Here is a 7729-nt window from a genome sequence, read left to right as displayed (position 1 = left end):
GAGTGTGTGTGAGAGTGTGTGTGTGTCTGTGTGTGTGTCTGTGTGAGAGTGTCTGTGTGTGTGTCTGTATGTGTGTGTCTGAGTGTCTGTGTGTGTGTCTGTGTGTGTGTCTGTGTGTGTGTCTGTGTGTGTGTGCGTGTGTGTATCAGAACAATAAACGCACCATTTCAGCTACAATGTTGATCAAAAATCTGCATGTGATGTGTTCATGAAAAAAACATTTAAAAGCTATTTATTAATTAATTTGACAATTTAATGACTGTTTAAAAATATGTCGAAAAGTATGTCGTCTTTTAATTGTTTGCTTTGATGATTTTGGTGACTTTATAACTTGCAGCTTTCTGTTTTCCAGTTCCTCCTTCTTTTCTACATTTTAAATTTTCTGCTTTTGTGATGTTATCTCTGTGTTTCTTTCATCTTTATAATCATCCTATTCTTACAGTTTGTGTCTTTTATGTAACTCTAGATTGAATAGGGTTGTAACCCTCACATATATGCCTTTTGTCAGTTCTAAACTCTGACGTAGTCTTGCAAAACACCGGTTTCTTATCTTGATGATTAAATGCTCTGAAGATGCAATGTGAGTGTGTGTGGTTTCAGCTTCTTTTTAACCCATGCTCTCTGCTGTCATGCTATCTCATTGTTGCAATGCCTCTGTGGCTTTAACATTACTTTCAACCTTTGAAGTCTGTTAAAGCAGACAAGTGTTGAAGACAATGAAGACAAATGAAGACTTGCTGTTAAGCCTCATTATTGTAAACCACTCTGCTGCGTAGATTTGCAGCCGTGGGCATTCAGACTTCAGAGGGAATGTCTGCAGTTGTCTTAATCATGTTGGGAACAGCAATTTATCTCATGTTTGACTCATATTGGTAGTTTTAGTTCATGTGAATGGCAAGCTGTCTCACCAGCTCATTTGATTCACAGCCTACTGCAATCCAATGCAACAGACCTGTAATACTTTTACAGCTCTTAATCAAGTTTTGCTGTCTGAAAGTAGTAAATACAGCTCCTCAGTTATTTGGATCTGTGGTGTCGTGTTGAACTGCATTTAAAGACATTTTTATTGTTTCGTCCAGCCCTGTTTATGGATGAGGAGGACAGAACAGTAGACGGGCGTTGCACACCAGCTGAGAATTAAATTTGGTGGTATGTGGCATTGGTCAGTGCCAGTAAACGTTTATTAAAATTGGAAACACTTTTCAATGCAGTGCGGTCCAAGAGACAGCACCACTAAGAAGAGCTTTAAAATGCCCATAGAGTTGAACTACCACATCTCTCCAGAGTCATAGGAGACTGAACATAAAATTTCCACTCCATACAGAGCATGTTTTTTACCAGTATACAAAATAAATTATGTAATTCTGTAGGTTGAGGTTAACAGGATGAATCCTGTTACGATTAAGTGGGTACATGGGAATCTGCAGTCTACTCTAATTTATTTTCCCTGCCCTGAATATGCCGAGGTCACACGAAGACTTCCTTGTATGATCTTTGAAACTGTTGTATCAGCTCTCTCAGTGCTCTACCGACGTAGCACTTAGAGTGATTCACCTTACTTTGCAGTGACTATAATTGATGCTGAGTGGGTCATCCTTAAGAATTACATATTAGCATCTGGTTGGTTCATGGGCAGAAGATAAGAGAGTGTTTGTAATTTTGTCGCCTCTCTAAGGTGGAAGCACTCTAGGATGTTTACCTGGGCTTTTATTCCCCCATGTGCTCACATCTGCCTGTTTTAAAATCGCCGGCAAATAAATTCGATATTAAAACATGTTCTCACTCCCCTTCAGTTTTTGTAGACTTTGGATTTTTATATATTTGGCTTGACTTTTTTTTTTTTATCCTGAAAATCCATACTAAGGATTTTATTATGAAAATTCACTATTAAGTGCTCGAAAAAAAATACAAACGTTTTCTGACCCTTAAAACACTTCATAGAAGTCCACAGCTGGATTGTCTAAGAGATCATGCTATGACTTTGAAAAGTGAATGGAAAGGGGCTGTTAACATCCTACTTTAGGTTTCTCAGATGTTCTTTGGCGTTTAAATATGGGCACTGCCTGGGTTACTCAAGAACGTGTCCTATAGCCCGTCCTGTTTTTGGCACCTGGTTGACTGTTGGGCTGTAGTCTCATATTGCATGAAGTGTGAGCAGTTTTTCTTGACGAATCATCTATATTTACCCATCTCTCAGTTTTGATCTGTGCTTCTGTCTCTGGCAATGAAAAGAACTTTGATAACCTCGTGCTGTTATTATTATCAGAAGGGTTGCCTGTTTTTTGCCAGACATCATGGTAGGAGCATTGCCCCAAATAGCTTACATGTTGCTGGTCTATAAAAGGACTGATTGATGGTCATCCTTCTAGCAGGGTCCCCCGTCTCTCAGGGAATCTTCTGGACTCGGTCACCTCCCAGAGTCATAATTGGTCGGCTTTTCAGTTTGGCTGCATTGCTAAACTTAGGAAGGGCTGCACAAATTGAAAACTAAAACCACACAAGAAGTACACATAGATGAGTATTTTTTCATTGCATTTATGAAGCTGTGCATGATCAAGCAATCAAAGTGATTGACTGACTGATTCTATCCAGAAGCAATATTTGAATATAATCCAATATCTTGCACACAAAAAAAAGGTGCGTGTCACATGATTATGCATCATATAACTGTGTCAATCTGTTTTTGTATATATTTGACGCACAAAATGCACAGCTTTCATCTTATCAAGTAAGGTTACCACCATCATGATGAAGTATAGTGTGCTACATATTGGGATGTCAGAATATCAAGTGAGCTGCCATCTAAAAACATTGAGAAGAAAATTGAAGCCTGATAACAGAAACAAAGGGTTGCTGTTGAAAACACAACAAAGGCATGTGGGAGAGAAGAAAAAGGCACAAACAGAAGCATCCTGGGATAAAACCACCGGGAGATATGCCACAAAAGTTTCTTTTATGTCAGCCCAACTGGAGCCGCATAAGTAATATCAACCATTTTCTGTTGCTCTGTGCAAATCCACAATTTTCTAAATGATAACAAGAGCATAACAGAAGTGGGTTAGCCAGAAAGCCAGCTAAGGTAAACTAAAGGAAGGATTCTCTTTTTTTCTTTTTGTGCTGAAAAATCTGCCATCGTTTTAGTTTTTCCTCATTCATTTCATATCGCTGAAAAAACATCCTTTTATCCACTAAGCCAAAATAAACTGTGGCATTAATGTGGTGACAACTGATAAAACATTTACAGCTTGAGTTTGCAATTTAATTTCGATTTTCAAATCTAACGCCTCGCTGAGACACAGCACACCAAGCCCCATGTAATCCATAACTGCCTTGCTTGCTTGTTCTCTTTTTCTGTCTTCCTGTGCAAACTCCCTCAGCTGCCTAATCCACTGGGGGACAAAAGACTTAAACTGCTATCAAAATAAGTGGTTCTGATCTCATATTTGAAATTTACTGACTCTGCATTTAAGCGATTGCAGACAAAGGTCAAGCTCATCGTTTTTGTGGCAGGATGGATACGGGGCTATGAGTCTCTAGAGCCTGGTAGGCCTTGTGAAAAATGAAGCTTCACATGACTTTACAGTTGATTCTTTCCGTAAAATGCATTTTTATGGATTTTATAAGCAATGAAAATGATGGTGTCCCTGCTTTTATACAGCAAATTGATATTGCAGACTCAGTGTATTGATTGTCTTCTGATTGTCTCATGAGAGTACTGCAACTATTTAATTTACTGCAAATCAATCTGTAGTTGCAAAGTGCATGGGGCTATCTACTAGACTGGTTGTTTCGTCAATTAGTGGATATAATGTGACAGGTAATGAGGAGTAGTTACTCACAGCCTTATAGACTGAAACACTGGCTCCTGGATTTTTACCAACCTGGTGTTTTTCCCCTCTCAGTAAACTGTATACTAAGCTCCTGTCACAGGGATACTCACATCAACTTAACACACTTGACTGAGCTTCAGGCCCACTGTGATTTTGTGTGTGTGTGTGTGTGTGTGTGTGTGTGTGTGTGTGTGTGTGTGTGTGTGTGTGTGTGCCTCATTACCAGCAGGGTAAAGTATTGTTCTGACGTTTGCATGCTTTACCAGCCTGACTGTAGTAATAGGTATAAACAAGGTTAACCCCATTTTCTGCAGCTGCTCAGTGCCAGTTCCTCTGAAGTTTCTCTAAGCAAATAACCAACAAAACACCCCAGTTCTGCAGGCACAAACACAACAATCACAACAGAGTACTTCTGTCTATTCCCATTGGACAGAATTACTGCAAACATTGCTCAGTGCTGGATGAGAAGTAAATTCAGCCCTTTCTGTGCTATACTGTGCCATACATGCATTGTGCACATGGGAAGCACTTTGCTAAATCACGAGCAAACGCACCATTTGTCTTGCACATTGATTCACTAAAGTATATGGCAGCCCTGTGATTGAAGTTTCTTTGGGGCCTTTTTGATCAATTATTTATCATGTCTTTTATTATGGTTTGGTGTGCAGGGCACCACTGGCAAAGCTGAGACATCTGTGAAGAGTAAAAGTAAAGTTACATTCATGTCCATTAAACTAATTCAGAATGATGGTCTCTGAACTCACCTTTGTCTGAAGCTGCTCACTTTAATCCGGTTTCTTGTGCTTGTGTACGATTGTTTTTTTTCCTTGCGAGTAAATTATGCTTTTACTGCAAATTTGCTTCACACCCATCATTTGATGCATAAGCCATTTCAGTAAATTACCTACAATAATAGTTCTCCAACGCAGGAAGGAAAAGAGCTTCCAAAAAGAAAATCCTTTTTTTTGTTGATATCCACAGGACAATTTAACCTAAACAGGAAATCTATGAAATCTTGTCCCAATTTACATGAGAAGCATAATAGTAGAGTCAACAGCGCTGACTTGGAAGCAATTGAAAATCTGTCATCTCAGCAGCAAGCCAGTCATGCAGAACATGTTGCATGCTATGTATATAAATCAGATTCCTGAATGATCACACTCGTCTTCATCCTGTGGAGAAAAATTATGTGTTTGTTGGCAGTGTATTTTTGAGGAGCTGACAGTCAGTTGTCAGTGTTAGTCTTCCTGTGGGACAACAAGAGGATCTCTCTATCAAACAAACCTGTCTGCTTCTGCAGAAATTGTGCCAAATCTTTAAACTCTCATTTTATCATTAAATCTTTTGCTTATTGCTCAGTGCATGAACACTTGATGTGCTGATAGTAAGGAGAAATAGCCTATTACACGCAACATTACACAAATTCAGTACAGCACAAAGAAGGAACTGCAGCGTCAGTGTAGTAAACAATGCTTGACTCATCTCACCACCGTCTTAAACCGCTCTCAAGTATTTAGTCGGGTGCATGTGGGGGCTGTGCACAATAAAATGTGTCTAAAAGCACGTTGGCGTTACAGCATGTTTCTTGTGCATTTTTCAAATGGCTCGTATTCTTATTCTTTCTTTAGCCCCCGTATCTGTTTGTTCCCTTTTCAGGGGAAAAAAATGCTGTTTTGATTAAATGCTAGTATGGCTGACATATTGACCATGTCCCAGCTTCTCCTGATAGACAATTAATGAGGGTTTTCAGCCCTGCAGCTTGCATGTTACCTATATTAATCTTCACTGCTGAGGATTTTTTCATATCCCTGCATCATATAAAAAGAAATTTTAAAACACTTGGAGCTCTCTGGGATGAAAATTAGAGTCATTTTTCTCTCTGTATGCAGCATTGCAATGACAGTAAGCTACGAATCATGGCTGTGCATTATACGGCCCTAAAACTGCACCCTTAGCTGGTCCGTGGGTGATTTCCACCATGCTGACTACATGCCACACCTCTCAGCTCACTCCTGTCCAATAAACTGAACTTATCAATTCACATGAGGGGAGAAACAATAGTGCTTTGGTGGTGCAGCTTCTCCACCTCTATAGGTGTTATACAGCAGTGTGGATAAGAAGGTAGTGCTCAACACACAGGGTAAAGAGGACTAGACAGCAATCATGCTACTGTACTGTGGTATCATGACACTGTTTTTATGTCACACAATGAGAGCATAAAAGGTGTGACCCTTGAAACCCCATTGAGGATGATGGAATGGCAGAGGCTGAAGCAGAGAAAATGAAACAAAGAGCGCAGAGACTGGAGGAGGGAGAAGGTGAGAGATAAACAGAGAAAGACAGATGGAATAAGTGAGAGAGGCTGCCAAAATGTGGATATGTGTCCTCACCAGCTTCTTCTAGCCTGCAACTTGTTCTTAGCCCCCGAGGGACATTTTTAGCTCATCACACATGTCTGTAAATATCTCTGCAGCAGGAAGAGTGTGTGTGCAGCACCACTGCATCATCCCAGAAGGGAAAGAGACATAAGCCGCCATCGCCACTGAGTCTGACTGTACAAATTTGTTGACTCAGATGAATGGGGGTAATAAAAATAGATCACACTGGTCTTTATTCCCGTGGGGATGGTTATATATTTAGGAAAAAAACTAGAGAATTAAGAGAAAAACTTTTATGGGACCACCGAATCTCATTTAATCATCGTTGTCATTGCCAAAAAACATCACGTTGGTTTACATCTTTTTATCTGTATTAATTTAAGTAACATTTTCCTAAGTAGCATTTGCTAGAGAGGAATAAAGGATATGGGGACATTTGCACACTGAAATTAGCGCAAGAGAATGTTAGATATAAAGCATTCCTTTTAAAAACAGCAGTGGCAGATCACAGACTGTGCAGCCATCTGCTTTTGAAGCATCACTGGTACTGTCTGACAGCACTTTTGTTTTTTTTGTTTGCTTGGTTTTTTCTTCTTCTTGCAGAACACCATGACAGGAAAGACAGCTCCTGCTGACCTCAGCAACCTTTGGCTTGATACATGTAAACAGCTGCTGATTTTATCTTCTCCCTGCACTGACATTCCTATAATATTTGAAGAATCACAACAAGGGACGGTGGTTTTGTGCATGCGCGGTTCTAGCGTTATTTAAGGAATTTAATTATGTGTGTTGCTGATTGAGAAAGAATATACTAAATAATAATGAAGTGCGTTACTGTTTATTTATGCACAGTTGCATAATTTTTCTTAGAATATCTATGAGAAATATTTGTCCTGTTATCAATATTTTACTTGTCTCTAGACACTGTTTTAACACTGCAGCTGGAGGTGTGAACGTAGAGCAGCATTACCCCCAAAATAAACACATCTATTGCACATCAGGGACAAAATCTTTATTAGTTACAGTTTCCCGCTGTGGAACCATCACAAAGATGTGAAGTGAATAGTAACAGGGGTTCCACTGAATCCTTGCAGAGTGGGCGCATGCGTGCATTTGGGGGTGATATAATTAACTGTAAAGCAGCGTGTGATTAATGCGCTCCTGTATGGAAAGAGAACTCATGCCGCGTGATAAGAGAGGAATGCGCAGCAGTCCCAGGTATTATCCTGAAAAGTGAACAGCGTGCAAAGGAAAGGGGTGGAGAGGTGCGGGGGGTGGGGCGCTACAGTGAATTCCTATCATCACCATAGCAATGACCCCATTTAGTAGTACCCCCTTCTCAATGTATATAACAAATAATGCATATTGGGATGATGATTTTTTATCAGTATTACATATATATAGTCATATATTAGATACAGTAAGTAAGTCTCGAAGGTTTCAGAGGGGAATCAATCCATCATCCAAACACCAAAGTCTTCAGTATATCTCTCTCTTTTTTCTTTTTCTTTTTTTTCGCTA

The sequence above is a fragment of the Haplochromis burtoni genome, unplaced genomic scaffold (genome assembly GCF_018398535.1).
Source record: "Haplochromis burtoni strain Fernald_Lab_line unplaced genomic scaffold, NCSU_Asbu1 Contig_9, whole genome shotgun sequence".
Taxonomy (NCBI): domain Eukaryota; kingdom Metazoa; phylum Chordata; class Actinopteri; order Cichliformes; family Cichlidae; genus Haplochromis; species Haplochromis burtoni.
This window is presented reverse-complemented; position numbering follows the sequence as displayed.